General features: G+C 46.4%; 1 long non-coding RNA gene across 1 annotated transcript; it reads left to right on the top strand.

The window, feature by feature from the left end:
- Positions 1-1,785: 1,785 nt before the first annotated feature.
- Positions 1,786-4,041, top strand: LOC309811124. The gene is made up of 3 exons (XR_014295109.1): positions 1,786-1,946; positions 3,202-3,359; positions 3,780-4,041. It is a non-coding gene; the product is annotated as an uncharacterized lncRNA (long non-coding RNA).
- The last annotated feature ends 12,876 nt before the right edge of the window (positions 4,042-16,917 follow it).

The raw sequence follows: 16,917 nt of genomic DNA, 5'->3' as shown, positions 1-16,917 counted from the left end.
AAGTCCCCACTTAGCTTTCTAATGACCCAGCATAGTTAAGTCTTGTTAGTGAGAGCAAATGGAGAGGAATGAAGAACAAGGAACACTGAAAGGGAAGTTTTCTTCATCTACAGATGAGGTTGTTATATACTAAACTACCTTTTCCAGCTCCAGCATCAAGGACTCTCAGCGTTATCTGCAGAATAGTGAGAGGAAAAATACGTGAGAATCTAAGCAGGGATGTAACCAAATGTGAGGTGACCTGGTACCGTTGGGGTCCACCCACCACACCTTGTGCTCAGGAAAGGGAGACATGCTTCTTGGGGCTCCTTCCCATCTGCAGTGCTCTCCTTCTCACTGGCCCCAGAGATCCACCCCCCACCCAGCCCCTTAGGAATTTTCCAGCCTTTGCCTCTCTTTAAAGCCATGACAGAATGAGCCAGCATGGGGGAGCAGGGTTTATGTCGATGACAGTACCTGTCCTGAGAATTAAAGACCCTTCTCCATGCTTTGCAGGACCCCGAGCCAAGTGCCAGTCCTGCGTCTTCACATCATTTTGTTGATTCTAGCTTCTCTCGCACTAGGCTCTGAGCTTCTCGAGAGAACCTGCTGTCTCTCTTACCCATCTTTTAAAAATCTCTAGCTCTTTGTACATGGTAAGTGCTCAGTTGGTGTTCAGTGAATGAACGAATGGGAGGAGCTAGGGGATGTATCAAATTTCTCCAGGTTTATATGTCAGCACTGTCTTCGATTCTTTCCTCATTTGAACCCTTCACACCCAATGAGACACTAAAGTCCAATGCTTCTTAATTCACAATGTCTGTTTTTGTGGCTGGCTCCCTAAGTGCTTTCTCTCCTGGGGAGTAGGCTACAGCCTAGCTTCCTCATCACCAGTTCTCCCTTCCTTATCCATCCTGCAGGTACATCTTTCTAAAGTACAATTTCAGCGTATCACTGGGCTGCTCAGAATCATTTGTTTGACTCACTATCACTTTTAAGATAAAATACAGGGCTTCCCTGGTGGCGCAGTGGTTGAGAATCTGCCTGCCAATGCAGGGGACACGGGTTCAAGCCCTGGTCTGGGAAGATCCCACATGCCGTGGAGCAACTAGGCCCGTGAGCCACAATTACTGAGCCTGCGCGTCTGGAGCCTGTGCTCCGCAACAAGAAAGGCCGTGATAGTGAGAGGCCCGCGCACTGTGATGAGGAGTGGCCCCCACTCGCCGCAACTAGAGAAAGCCCTCGCACAGAAACGAAGACCCAACACAGCCATAAATAAATAAATAAATAAATAAAATCTTAAAAAAAAAAAAAAGATAAAATACAAATTAATCAGCTCACTCTTTGATATCCTACCATCCCATCTGTCCATCAATAAGTGTGTTTCAGTTTCTACTCCAGCCTTTGGGGAGAAGGAGCTCCATCTAGAAGTTTCTGCTCCAGCCACATGAGTTTCATCATTGTCCTGCCTTCAATGACTTATGCAAACTATCCCTACCGGTCCCAACTATAGATCTTCCTTGACTTACAATGGGGTTACACTCTGAGAAACACATTGTAAATGGAAAATATTGTTAAGTCAAAAATGCATTTAATATAGCCGACCTAGTAAACACCATAGCTTAGCCTCACCCACCTTAAACATGCTCTGAACACTTACATTAGCCCACAGTTGGGCAAAATCAGCTAACACGAAGCTTATCTTATATGAAGTGTTGAAATATCTCATGTGATTTATTGAAAACTGTATTGAAAGTGAAAAACAATGCTTGTCTGGGTACAGAGTGGTTATAGGTATTGGTTTGTTGACTGTCGTCACACATTCAGTAGAAATCGTACTTCAGATTTGGAATTTGGATCTTTTCCTGGGCCAGGGAAATGCGGGACCATAGTCTCTCGTGCTGCCGGGCAGTGACAGCGAGTGCTGAATGTGTTTCACTTTTGCAACATCATAAAGTGGAAAAATTGTAAGTCAAACCACTGTAAGTTGGGGACCGTCGGTACTTGCATCTTTCTGGTACTTGATGAGCCCACCTCCCCCAGAGAAGCCTCTTGGGGCAATACAGCCTGCCTCAAACTTTCTATTCAGTGGCATCTGGTCACCAAACTGAGTGTAGAGTGGGGTCCAGTCAATGTTGACATGGCTTTACAATGTGCCAACAACCATGGACCATCCCAGGCAGGAACAGGGAACTTGGAGCAGTGACTGGGGTGGGAGATGGGGTGGGATCAGGGCCTTAGAGTGGCAGACTTGGTGGCAGCTTTTATTAAAGGGCTGACGCAGGCTTCCTATTCTATCATTAAAACACCTGTGCAGCGGTTGATTGTTTTTGCAGAAATCTGCAACTAGAGCATCTCTGCTTAGATTCTGATCTTAGATTCTGAGCCCCTTGAGAGCTCTGATCTCTCTCTAAGTGCTTTTAAATTCAGTATGAAAGAGACTACAGAACCTTTCCTGGGAACAAGTGTTGAAAGCAGGGAGGAGCATGGAAAGCCGAGGCCCTGGTGGCCTGAGGTAACCCACCCCCTCCTTTGCGGCTCTGTGCCCAGGGCCCACCTGTGTGTAGCACTGGAGAGAAACCAGCCTGCTCTGTGCATACGTGCACCTGGGCACACTTTCTTTCTGGGTTATGTCTTTAGTAATTTGTCATCAAGAAAAAAGACTCCCAACAAAGTCGTGTTTCTTGCACAATCCTAAAGGTGATATATTACCCAAGATGCTCATTAGACAAGGGTGGGTCCACCTGAGGTCACGTAAAACCAGGGTGGTTGACCTAAGGTCAAAATTGAACAGGACCTGTTGGGAACTGTTGACTTCCCACCACGGCATGCAGTGTAAGTATCATGAAGCATGAACAAACAGCTTCCTTTTCTTATTGCAAAAATAATACACAATTGTAAAAAAAAAAAATTTAGAAAATACAGACAAGCGAAAAATTTAAAAATCATCCATAATTCTATTATAGTTTAGCTACATCTTTTAAGTCTTTTTTGCTCCTTCCTTCCCTCCCCACTCCTCCCTCCCTCCCTCCCTTCCTTCCTTCCTTCCTTCCTCTCTCTTTCCCTCCTTCCTTTATACCTTTGCAATGGGAGGCATTTAACCACTTTTTCTGCTCAGGAATTTCATGAACTAGATATTTTCAGTGTCTGTGCTCCCCACCTCTCACCTTCATACCCCTCCCCTCCTGGGGCATAGTCTCCTCTCATCTTTTCATACCCTAGGACAATTTAAGATGGGGTTACCCTCATGGATAGGAGCAGAGACTAAGCCGAGCCTCAGTGTGAAGCTGCACCTTGCTGATGGCCTAACGCCCCTGGGTGTTAACTCTGCCGCTGCTCGGACTACCGCTCCCTCACACCTCCCTCCAGATGACGAACAGGTGACCGACCATACTGGATGCTCCAATATGATGGTAGCGGTGTTTAGGGGCAGGGCATGGGACACATCAGCAGAAAGATTTTTACTTTTTTTAAATTAACGTTTATCATACAGACAATAAAGTGCATGAAGAACACTCATCTTAAGTGCACAACTCAAAAAAGTTTTACTTTTGTGGACACCTATATGCTGACATCCCAGCTCAAGATAGAAAGTATTTCCAGCATGCTGGAAGTTTCCCTTATGTTCCTTCCAGTCAATATCCATTCTCCCTGCATCCCTGCCTCCCACACATGAAGGTAAACACCATTTTGATTTCTTTTAATGTGCACTTTTTATATCTGGCTCCTTTTGTTCAAAATGATGTCTGGGAGGGACTTCCCTGGTGGCGCAGGGGTTAAGAATCCGCCTGTCAATGCAGGGGACACGGGTTCGAGCCCTGGTCCAGGAAGATCCCACATGCCACGGAGCAACTAAGCCGGTGTATCACAACTACTGAGCCTGTGCTCTAGAGCCCGTGAGCCACAACTACTGAGCCCGTGTGCCACAACTACTGAAGCCCATGTGCCTAGAGCCCGTGCTCCGCAACAAGAGAAGCCACCGCAATGAGAAGCCCGAGCACCGGCACGAAGAACAGCCCCCACTCGCTGCAACTAGAGAAAGACCGCGCGCAGCAACGAAGACCCAACGCAGCCAAAAATAAATAAATATTTAAAATGTGTTAAAAAAAATGATGTCTGTGAGATTCATCCATATTATTGGTTAATATTTTGAAAACATTATTTTATCAACTTCTTATTTTACCAAAAATGGAATCCTCTCGTGCCCATTGTTTACAACTGATATTTTCATTTAATATATTGGCAAGAGTTTCCCGTTATTAGCATTCTTCTACTATCGATTTTTAAAAGTCTGGATAGTGTTCTATATTATGTAGGTGCCATAATTTATTTGACCAGCCCTCAATTGTTCAACATGACATAATTTCCTTTTAAAAAAGTTAGACTACAATTCATTGAACATTCTTGCAATTAAATCTTTGTTCACATCCTAATTATTCCTTTAGGATAAACTCTCAGAAGTAGAATCACTAGGTCCGAGGTCATACACATTTTTAAAGCTTTTTTGTCCAGAAAGATTGTCCTAATTCTATATTAGCAGCAGCAGTGAATGCTGGTATGATATCTCTGCTTCCTCAAGTCTCTACCATTACTGGGCGTTATATTTTGAATATTTGCCAATGTGATAGGTGAAATGTATCTTTAGAAAATAATAGGAAAAATTTTAAAAAAGGTATCTTGTTTGAATTTGCATTTCTTCAATGACAACTATGGCTGGTTCCTTTTTTATATATTTAATCACTTCTATCTTTAGGCTCCTGATGTTTGTGTCGGGCCAGGTTCAGCTGGAGAGAATGAATAGCACTCTTCCTGTTTTAAGGAGGAAGAGCTTTGACAAAGGGAATCAGCTTCTGCCAGGGTCGCTGGAAGAGCTGAAGGGGCAGGACCCTCGTGGGGCTTCCAAGCATGGCTCTGAGAACAGCACCCCGGAAGCGGCGCCCCTGGTGAGCTGCTACTTTTGCCCCAGTCAGCTTCACTCTAGATGTGGGGCAGCTGCTGCTACAGTGGTTGAACCTGAGCCCTGCTTGGTCTGCTAGAACTCTACCAGCAAAAACTAATGCCCTGTGCCCTGCTCCTGAGACACACAACGCTATGAACTAAGCTGGAACCTCTGCTAATTCTACCACCAGAACAAACCGACAAAACACAACCAAGTGAAAACCACCCAAATACAAAATACCTAGAAATGCTAGGTTAAATGTAACAAATATCCTTTTCAATACCCATTTGAGGTCAGAAAAAGATCAAGGAAATTTCCAGGGGTCACAAATGGAAAGGGAGCTGGAAATGGGAGTTGTAAGCAAATGCTGAAGCTACTGCCATGGGGGGAGTATTTGCCAATCTGGTAACCTAGATGCTTGGATTGGCCCCGTGAGCTTGGTAAACAATGTCTTGGGGGCCCATGCAAGTAGGGAGACAAAAAAGAGAACTCCACATAGTTCCAAGACCCTCAGAGGGCTACGTCCTCTGGGAAAGGGCTGAATAGAAGAAAAAGAAAATCTGACTTTTAGCAAAGAGAAATAATACGGAAATTTGTCTTTGCTGTTGCTCTGAGTGGGGGAAAAAAAATAGCTTCCAAGATCTTGTAACCACACATCTCCACTTGTATGGGTTTGGAGTTTGAGGTTTGAATCAACACTGAGTTTTTCATAGTGGAAAACTGGAAACAAAGGAAATGTCATCATCAGGAGAATGGATAAAGAAATTGTTATCTATTCATTAAATAGCAATGAAAATGAATGAGCTGGCGCTACGGTGGTCGACGTGGAGAGATCTCACAGTGTTGAGTGGCAAACATGAGTTGCGGACGTGGACATACAGTAAACCAGTGCCAGTCTTAGACTGGGGCAACTTGGGCCCCTGTCCTGGGTCCTCCTGTCTAGGTGTCCCTGCACTTTGGAGGGACTCCTCCACCCCGCCTCTCCAGTGCCTGGGCCCAGATCTCTGGGCAGGGTGTTCTGAGCTTAGGCAGAGACCATGGACTTGCCCTCTCCCACAACCTGCTGCACAGCATGTAAGGTTGACCAGAAGCCCGGAGGCGCTCTGGACTGTGCCTCCTTGGGACTGGAGGCAGATGGCTCCTGCTAGCTGAGCTTCATAGAGCAAGACTGGGCTGCCAGCAGGGTGCTGACACACAATTTGGGGCAACTCAAGGACCCCGCAAAAAATATTTGCCCAGGACCCTGCACATCTTGGGGCAGCCCTGCAGTAACGTATTCAGACGGGGCTTTAAAATGTACAAAATAATACCTAACTAGTGTTTAGTAGTATATACACGCTTAGTAAAAGAAGAACATGGAAATGAGGACACTCAATTCAAGACAGGAGTTGCTTCTTGAAGGGAGAGAGGAGAATTAGGGTTACACTGGGAACCATTTGAAATGTTTTATTTCTTAAAAGTTGGTGGTGGGGAGTAAAAGCTATTGATTGTATGCCTTTTTACGTCTTTCCATATGTTTGAAATATTTCATTTAAAAAAAAAAAGGAAGAAAGAAAAAAAAGAAAAGAAGCCACTTGAGCCCCTCCCTGCTTTGGTAGGGGCTGGCAGGTGTGTGGGTGGGCTTCAGTGACAGCAACCACTCTCTTGGAGGGGTCGTGCATCCTAGTCTCTACCTTTTCTCCTGAGAAGACCCCCCTCCTCTGCACTTTCCCTCCGTCTTAGCGGTTTAGTGTGTAAACAGATTCTTGTGTGACTCACCAGTGCTTTTGCTAATCCCTTCACCAGCAAATACTTGTTAAACACTTAAATCTTGCAAATGGAAAGGAAATTCCACAGTAAAGTGAAGTGTAAAAGTCATCCAGAATCCTGCATCTTGGACAAGACTGGTGAACAAACAGTTCTATATTGAAACTTAATATATTAAATTTAATCATAGGAAACTTGTATTGCTTGGATATGAATCTTAAATACTTAAATGTAGGAGTTTTCACTTGGTGATTGCTTCCAGTCTCCTGTGATACCGATACGTGGACAGGGAAGAAACCTCTTAAGATAAATAAACCACACTGGGAAATGGGCCCCTTGCTAAGTTCCCTTCTGGAAGTGACGCCTCCCTATACTGCAAACATTTTCTCCTCTGTGTGGTTTCAGTTCCAAGCCAAACCAGTTCTGCAGCATGCTTTTGTACCTTTCCAGAGACTAATCTGAATCGCTTGCCAGGGCTTTAAAACCCCTTTGCGTCTTTCATTACTTAAAAGCCTCTTTTGAAAGCCTTTGAGTGAATCATCAAATTAACATCTAAAAAGACTTAGCAGCCATTGAGCCCAGGAAGGCTGGGGGCTTCTAACCAAACACACCATAACAGACCTTCGTAAGAGCAGTTGGACTTGGGAAGGGGCTTTGCAGGTGGGAAAAGGGCAGCTGCTGGCAGGTGGAAGTACCCAGGCAGGGGGCAGCAGGACCCCTGGCCTGAGCCCCTAACTCCCGACTCCCTCCCCCTGCCAGTCCCCTGCTTTCCCCCATGTTCTCACGACTGCTGATCAGAGGGCAACCCTCCCTCTCCTTTGTATTTAAGCCTTTCTCTGGCTCTGCTCTAAGCAGGCATCAGCAAACGTTTAACAAAAGAATGAGGGCTTATTTTAGCTACTTTCACTTCTCTAAATTTCTCATGGTTTCAGTTAGGTGTAAAATATTCTTGAATTTATATTTTCGATTCTGTTTCTTACTTGTTCTATACAATGTTAGTAGGTAGATATTTTCTTTTTAATGAAAAAGAAGAGATTGATCTTAGGATTCAAACTCAAAATATTTGATTAATTAGGATTTAGTTTAGATTTCAAGAACACTGCTGTGAGGTTTTCTACTTTTTTGGTTTTGCCCTAGATTTTTCTTTATCTCTTTTGTCTCCTATATCTTTCCCGCTCTGTGGGCCTCTTTGAGAAGATGGCTATGAGGACTGAAGAAAGGCATTTATCATTAGCCTGATTTCTGATTATTGAGTTTCTTGAATACTTAACTCTCAAGAAAAATCTGAGCATACCGCTGCCTTTAGAAATTCAGGTAACCCGGTGGGAGGGAGAAGAGTAAATCATGTTTCTCCTTTCCCTAACCTTCTTATGTTTCATGGTTTCTAATGCTCATGCCAAAAATTGTAGCTTGCAATTTAGAAGTGGAGGCGTTGGAGAGGGAGGGGCCCGTCTCTCGTGGAGGCTCTAGCAGGTAGATAGCTGTCTCTGTGTGTGCATTTTTTTTTTTTTTAAATTTTTGGCTGTGTTGGGTCTTTGTTGCTGCGCCTGGGCTTTCTCTAGTTGCGACGAGCGGGGGCTACTCTTCATTGTGGTGCGTGAGCTTCTCATTGCGGTGGCTTCTCTTGTTGCGGAGCACGGGCTCTAGGCATGCAGGCTTCAGTAGTTGTGGCACGTGGGCTCAGTAGTTGTGGCTCACGGGCTCTAGAGCTCAGGCTCAGTAGTTGTGGCGCACGGGCTTAGTTGCTCCGGGGCATGTGGGATCCTCCCGGACCAGGGCTCGAACCCGTGTCCCCTGCATTGGCAGGCAGATTCTTAACCACTGAGCCACCAGGAAAGTCCTCTGTGCGTGCATTTTGTCAAGAATGGCTGCTTTCTAAAGACAAACACACTTCAGGTGAAGCGGCTTGGAGACTGGACTTGGAAATATGAAAGACGTTTCAAAGGCAACAATGCACTGCTTACATGGTGTGCTGAGTGTCTTCAGTGGACAGATGGGAGTCTTAGAAGCAATGTGGAACGCTGGTTCCTGCGGTTGAATGTGCAAAGGCAGTGGGATGAGCTCCTTTGCTGGGTGTACATCTGGTGGCCTGGGGCCCAGGAAAGAGGGTCTGCTCCTATCTTGTCATCCTTGAGACTCAGATACATTAGAAAACTCACTCTAGAACTGTGTCCTTCTGATTAAGGGAGTGAGACGGATGTTGGGAGGTTGCCCAACAAGTCTACTTGTATGCATTCTAGTATTTTTCTGTGACGTGTGATACAGCCTCCTACCTTCCATTGTTGTGTTGTGACACAGCGCCTGGGAGGGGTGTGTGCCCTCAGCGGACAGTGGTGGGGCTGAGCTCCTGGCTGCTATCACTTCCAGGTTAGCTCTCTCGTTTCCGCTGTTGGGATATACACGGTTAACGCCACCGGTCACTTAGTGCTGCTTTTCACCAGCTGCAATCCCTGCTGTTTGGGGGATTTGCCCCAAGGAAATTTTAGTCACAGCTCCTTGAACTGTGGGAGGAAAGGCTGGCATTTTATAGACACTGCCAGCCGGTGACAGGCCTTCTGGGCTTTGGGAGGGCGGGGGCTGTCTCTGAGGAGAGGAGGCAGGACCAGGGCTCTCCCGGGCCGCACTCTAGTCAGGCTCCTCTGAGCGCCTTTGCAAGGAGGCCCGGTCTCTGGGGAGCCTTACATCAGCCTCACCAGAACCCCACCCTCAATATCTGACCACCCCTGAAATCTGGCCAAATTCCTCATCCCTCAACCCCCAGGTGATGGATATCCGGTCAGCCTGGCCTGCCTTCAGCAGGAGTCCTGGTAGGTTGTTTTAGCCAGAAATCCCCTCTCACCCTTGATGATTCCTCTTAGTAATTTTCCATCTATTTGCCCTCATCCTGCTCTTTGACTCTAAATGACCACTTTTCTTTGTATCCGGAGTTGAGCCCAGTCTCTCCCCTGCTACAAACCCCTTTGCAGTGGGCCCTGTACAGATCACAACAGTCCTGAATAAGTCTGCCTCACCATTTTAACAAGTATCAGAAGGATTTTTTTCTTTAACACGTGGATGAATTAGTGGCTGCGTGCCAAGTGCGACTGGAAAGTTGCTGGTGTTTAGCTTCTCCTGTGCTTTGCCATCAAAGGAATTATATTTGTACGTATATAACAGGATAAGCTATTGAAACATTATGTTTTGTCTTGTTCTTTGGGAAATCTGAAAGAATTCCTTTTCCTATCCCTAGAAATGCAGCCACATATTTGTGTCCTAAGGCCTAGATCAAGGATTGCCAAATCTGATTCTCACAAGTAGGTAATGTAAGTTTGTGAAGTGGCCTTATGGCAGCAATAGGGCATAGTGGAGACTGTGGCAAAGCAGAGCACACAGTCCCATAAAAAGCCATTAGCTCCAATCAGTTAACGGCATGTGGGCACGTGGGCCTGATATTTCCAGAGCACTTGAGTTTTCAATAAACAATAGGAAGCTGGGTTTTTATGTGCAAATTCTAGATTTGTGTGGGTGTCTGTTGGCAAGTAACAAAAGCAAAGAGTGTGGCGCAAAACAACTCAGAATTTTGCCTTCTGGCGTCTGGTTTGTAATATCTGGGCTAGCGTCCCATTACCCCTCTGGTTGGGGGAAGGCAGTTATGAGGCTGAAATCGTCCTGCACCTTCTCTACCACCAGTGAAGGGGAAGGAGGCTGCTGCGTGGACAGGAAGAGAGGAGTGTGACACCCTGGAGAGAGGGTGGATGGCTTGAGTTTAGGCCTGTGGGGTTCCCCCCTGGGGCAGAACTGTGCCTTGTGTACCCACAATGTCTTGGATGGGTCACCTGAGTTGTGTGCCCTCCAAGAGTAGCCAGCCCAACCTGGAAGCCTTGGCTTGGATCTTCACGCTGACGCTCAGCCAGGAAGAAGTGGACAACCGACCTACATGAGGACCACGTGGATCATGGGCAGGAGCCCCAGATCCGCAGGCCCTTCCTCAGTCCTCTCTTCCTGCTTGAGCCCAGGGCCACGTAGAACGGGGAATTCGCAAAGTACCATCAGGATGGATTTTCTGCCAGGTTGGTGCCTCAGGGCCAAGATATATTTAATTGGTTTAGAAAATAGAGATACAAATACCTGCTGGGTATCTTTTTGTTTGTTTTATGGATTTTTTTGGGGGGGGGCTTCCTTTTTTAAAAATTGAACTGTGGTTGATTTACGATGTTTCAGGTGTATAGCAAAGTGATTCAGATCTATATCTAGATGTATATATACATATGCATATACATGTTCTTTTTCAGATGCTTTTCCATTATATGTTATTACAAGATATTGAATGTAGTTTCCTGGGTTCTACAGTAAGTCCTGTTGCTTATCTATTTTATATATAGTGGTGTGTATCTGTTAACCCCAAATTCCCAATTTATCCGTCCACCCCTTTCTCCTTTGGTAACCATAGGTTTGTTTTCTATGTCTCTATTTCTGTTTTGTAAATAAATTCAATTGTATCACTTGTCTAGACTCCATGTATAAGGGATGTCATATGGTATTTGTCCTTCTCTGTCTGGCTTACTTCACTTAGTATGATCATCTCTTGGTCCATCCGGGTTGCTGCATGCCGGGTAGTTTTACATGCCAGTATGAGTGCGTTGATATCTCGTTTGGGACCCAGTTTGGAAGCCCAAGAGTCTGGGCTTTACTATGCAGAGATTTTCTCCTCCTCTTAAAGTACCTGTAGTTATAAGTTCTAGGGATTTGAGCCGCATATCACTTTCCCCACTTGAGGCAGGATTAAGGACGCGGGGCGGGTGCTTGGCTTCCCTGTCCGGACACGAGGCTGATTTACTCGTCCTCCACCATCTGGGCCACCAAGTTTTCATTGCTCGGTTATTTATTTTATTACTTCCTCTTCCCATGACTGGGTCTCTCCTTATGAGCTGTGGATGTTTAAAACGGAATTTAGTGATGTTTTCAAGCCACCTTTTTTGTTATTTGCAGTTGAAAACTTGGGAAGCAGAGGTTGTTTTGTTATAAGGTTTTTATTCTTCTTAACTTCCTCTGTACACTTGGAACTTTTCATGACAGAAATGAATTTGCTGTAACTTGTGTTAAGTAGTAAATGCCAAACACACGATTCTCCAAAAAGGCTGTTTATGTGGAGAATAAACGAGGCCCAGAACACTGTGTCCCGTTGGTGAAACGAATTGCACATTTCCCATCAGGAGACAGATCCCTCATTTTCAAAGGCTAAGTGGATGGTGCTTGAATGATAATTCCAGCTGTTTGAATTTAGGGCCCTGGAAAGATTCACTGGAAGGGAATTTGCAGGCGTTGCCTCTTAGCGGTTGGGTTTGCTCTCCTCAGAGGTAGCAATTACACGAGGGCCAAGAATGCCCTACTTTTCTTGAATTCTGTGTTTCAGAGGTTACCTTCAAGTCCTTATGTTTGCTAACACACTTGAGTAATTGACTGCGCCAGGGATGTAATGGTACATTAAACTGTGCCCTCCGCACGTCTGTTCGGCCTTCCTTTCTTGATTGGCCCATTCCAGCCTGGACCTTTCAGCTCGGTTTCTAATTTATTTGACATAAAATATTGTCAGTAAGTCTCATGGAAAATTCCACTACAGCAGGAAAAACCATCTCCAATATGGGATGGTTAGCTATTAATTAAAGCTGGCACGTGCCCTCAGAGCGCTTTCTTCAATAATGCTTGTGACAGATCAAGGTTGGCATCGCATACCTACCCAGCAGAGGCCGCTTTTCCAGGCATTCTCACTTACCTTTGGGAAGAAACTGGCCTCTTTCTCAAGGTCAGTATTGGGTGTCGTCCCAGTGAATCGCTTCTTTCTCTTTCATGTTTATTTTTTATAGGGTGTTACCTCTTAGCAGTCCAAGCATGGGGCTGGCTGCTGAATACAGAGGTGATGGACTAATGTACCAAGTCCCTTGTACGCACCACAGGGGTGACCCTAGGACTCTAGGCAGGGACGTGGCAGCCACATGCCTCAACAAGATGCCACCTGGGGCTCTGACCGTGTGAGTGGGGAACAGGACGGAGGTGTGACATGACATAGGGAGTTAGGGCAGACAGCCCCTCCCCAAAGAAAGGGCTTCGGTTTTGAAATCCCTCTATCAGAAACTGATTCCTAGGGCTTCCCTGGTAGCGCAGTGGTTGAGAGTCCACCTGCCGATGCAGGGGACGCGGGTTCGTGCCCTGGTCCGGGAAGATCCCACATGCTGCAGAGCGGCTGTGCCCGTGAGCCATGGCCGCCGAGCCTGCGCGTCCGGAGCCTGTGCTCCGCAACGGGAGAGGCCACAGCAGTGAGAGGCCCGCATACCGCAAAAAAAAAAAAAAGAAAGAATGAAAAAAAAAGAGACTGATTCCTTTGGCTTGGCTTCCTCTCTTTGGCAGTTTTGTGAGTTTAAAATAAGTTTGTTTCTTTCTTCAAAAGTGATACATATTCATTAACAATTCATTAAGTGCTACGTATTCTATTAATTTTTTAAATTTAAACCACTAAAATAATGAATAAAGTACTACATACATATATGGTTACTATTTATACTTGAGGTAAAAAAGCTATATAGGGAGAGTCTTATTTCATTTTTTAAGAAGTGATATTGCACAATACACGTTTTCATCACTTTAAAAAAACTGATCATGCAGTGAACACTTCTCCTTTTCAATAAGTGTCATCTATATCATCACTATATATGCCCGTCAAAATGCATGTAAATGAAGACGTTGTCTAGATGGTGCGCAGCTTTCTGCCTCAGTGAGCATCTTTTTTTTTTTTTTTTTTTTTTTTTTTTTTTGTGGTACGTGGGCCTCTCCCTGTTGTGGCCTCTCTCGTTGCGGAGCACAGGCTCCGGATGTGCAGGCTCAGCGGCCATGGCTCATGGGCCCAGCCGCTCCGTGGCATGTGGGATCTTCTCGGACCGGGGCACGAACCTGTGTCCCCTGCATCGGCAGGTGGACTCTCAACCACAGTGCCACCAGGGAAGCCCAGTGAGCATCTTTTTATAGAGCCTTATATAAGCTATACAGAGTTTAGGTCTACGAATCTCTTTTCTGTCACCTTACTTCTTTCTTTCAGAACGCGCCGAGGATTCTTGGCGAGGCAGAACACCACACCCTGTACTCCAAGGTCTGGTGACGGCCACTGGGGCTGAAACCAGAGCAAGCCACCCCTTCCCCTTGTGGGACTAGTGCCTGCCTGCCCTCCCAGTGCTCGCTGGCTGGGAGGCCTCTCGTGCTTCTGTGCTCTGCCCCTGTTTCCTTTTAAGGCAGCCCGGAGTTTAAGCAGCTTCCTGTGTGAGAATGTCGGGTGCGGCGCGGGGCCCCCGTGTAGTGATCGTGCAGGGCCAAGCGGAGGACAGATGGGTTCGGAGGACACAGTCCCTGCCTCCATGGCGTCATAATCTGAGAAGTGGCTATAGAACAAAAATGGAATTTAGCAAAGCACCCAGAACTTTGGTTCCTGCAACAGGGACTGAATCCCTGAACCTATAGGAGCTGCAGCCTAGTGCAGTGACGGTTGGGAAACCTTTCCTTGTGAAGACTAAGCAGTTGGTTCAGTGGGGACTTTTTTTTCCGGCGGGGGTAGGGTGACGGGCTGGGATTCTTGGCTATATTTTAGCTTTAATAAAGACCGTTGCTGGATTATAACTTGATGTATGCATTCGATTCATCTCCACAGCGCTGGGCTTCTGCAGAAAGGGTAGTAACTGCAAACATTGTTTTCAAGTTATTAGAGCTGCTATCCTGCTGACCCTTTGGGACTGTGGAGGAGTAAAGCCATTTGGATGATCACTTAGGACTACCTGGTCCACGCTGCTAAAAGAATTCAATACCCTTCTCTCAGCTAATAATTGCATACAATTTCAGCAAATTCAAGGGATCCAGAAAAACCCTAATAAACGCGGCATATATAGTACTTAGCAGGAGGTACCAGGCTCTTTTATGCATGGGTTTTGCCTACTGATTTACTTAATCCTCATAAAAACCCTGAGAGGAAGGTGCTGTCCTTAAGCCCACACGGCTGCGGGGGTCAGAGGCACCTGGAGGCTCTGAGCGCGTGGCTCCTAAGGGGCAAAGCTGGGCCTGGCAGCCAGGCAGCTGGTCCATCTGCCCCACTGCTTTGCTCTGTAGAGCCTGTTCGCAGTCACTCGTTCACCTAAGCCTTGTGTTTTCAAAATTTGCAACCACTCTACACCACAAAAAATATTGGCTTGGTCAGAAAATAATGGTTCTCACTTCAGACTCAGAGAGTGAGCTTTCTCATTGTGAATGTATCCACTCGTTCAATAAATATACACTGGGTATCTATTAGGTGCCAGGCACTGTTCTAGACACTTGAAATACACTGTGTTCATAATAAATATATGGACAATACCTAGAAGCTACTCAAAACAACAAAGACTCCTGCTCAGGGAGCTTAAGTCCTGGAGGGTAATTTATCTGAAAGGTGGAAGCACAGAGGAAATCCCTCAGACTAGCAGACACTAGGCCATCGGATAAGAAACCTAGAGCTATAGAGAGGCTCAAGCCAGGGCGGTCCATGAGTAATTGCAATGGAGAAGTTGCAGTTCCGTCTCTGCCAAACTCTCTCTAATTTTTCATTGGATTCGAGCCGTCCTCTTTTCCTGCCTCCCAAAGGGCCACAGCTGTCTTCCTGAGTTATTCCACCCCCTGATCCTAGCACTACACACTGTGCATCCATCCATCCAGTGAATTTCTTCAGTCGCTCCCCAGTAACTTTTACTGAGTCCCCACTTGGTGCCAGGCGCCGCACTGGATTCTAGAGACACACAGGTGAACAAGACAGCCCGTGGCCCTCAGTGAGTGGGCGGCAGGACCTTCAGATGGTGACACGGTACGTTATTGGAGCAGCGAAGAAAGAGTGATGACATATTCTGCATGTGGATTTAAAGACAGAAATGGAACAAATGTTGAGAAACACCTTTAACAAGGATGTCCTTGCAGAATTACTTCTGGTTCTCCAAGTCTCTTCCCATCAGATTGCAGAATGTCAGACTGGGAAGGGAATTTGCAAGGTCCTCAAGCTCATCCCTGGTTGGTTTTTTTTTTCGGTACGCGGGCCTCTCACTGTTGTGGCCTCTCCCGTTGCGGAGCACAGGCTCTGGAAGCGCAGGCTTAGCGGCCATGGCTCACGGGCCCAGCCACTCCACAGCATGTGGGATCTTCCCGGACCGGGGCACGAACCCGTGTCCCCTGCATCGGCAGGCAGACTCTCAACCACTGCGCCACCAGGGAAGCCCATCCCTGGTTGTTTTACAGAAACTTGAAGATGGTCTCAGATTGACAACCTTTCCTTAGATGTTTCAGAGACACAACCTACATACCCAGGCAGAGGGCCTGTTGTTGTTGTTGCCCAAGTCGACCTTTAGAATGGGTGGGCTGTACCATTATCTCTAACTGGCTCTTCTCCATCCCCAATCACTTTAATGTAGGTAATTCTGAAACATATACTCAGTTAGACTTAAAGTTCTTTTTCAATTAAATTCTTGGTCCAAAGAAAGAAACGGGCAGAAGATGATTTGGTGTGCCTTGAAGGTCATTTGAAGCCCGTCCTCCCCTCTCTCCCCCTCCCCCTGGGCGGAGCATGGCCAGGAGGTCTGGGTTGTGAGAGGGCACGTTACTTAGAAGCTGTATTATTGCCCAGGGAAAGAAGACCTTCTGTGGCTTTCCCACAAGACTTCTGATGAGTAGATTCATCTTAGATCAGAGAGGTTAAAACAAATGGAGAGACTGCCCTTTTCTAATTTTGCTTTTCCCTTAGGAAACATGTGGGCATGGTTGGCTGTGACTTGACTGCTGGGGTAAGGATCTGTGCTAGAAATAGCTTTAGAGCTGTGAGGATTACCCTTTTATTGTGGTAGACCATCAAACAGCTGGGTCAAATTATACATTTGAGTTCTGAACTGACCCTGGGTTCATTATGTAGGGCCCAGTGGTTACTGCATGATAGGTCATGCAAAGTCAAGCAAGGGCATTTTCATGGGAACTTTGCCAGCCATTTCTTTTTTTTTTTTTTTTTTTTTTGCGGTACGCGGGCCTCTCACCGTTGTGGCCTCTCCCGTTGCGAAGCACAGGCTCCGGACGCGCAGACTCAGCGGCCATAGCTCACGGGCCCAGCCGCTCCGCGGCATGTGGGATTTTCCCGGACCGGGGCACGAACCCGTGTCCCCTGCATCGGCAAGCGGACTCGCAACCACTGCGCCACCAGGGAAGCCCGCCAGCCATTTCTTGATACGAAT

The sequence above is a fragment of the Mesoplodon mirus genome (assembly GCF_964341445.2).
Source record: "Mesoplodon mirus genome assembly, chromosome: 10".
Taxonomy (NCBI): Eukaryota; Metazoa; Chordata; class Mammalia; order Artiodactyla; family Ziphiidae; genus Mesoplodon; species Mesoplodon mirus.
Note: the sequence above shows the minus strand (reverse complement) of the source record. Positions and strands in the feature narration are given on the sequence as shown.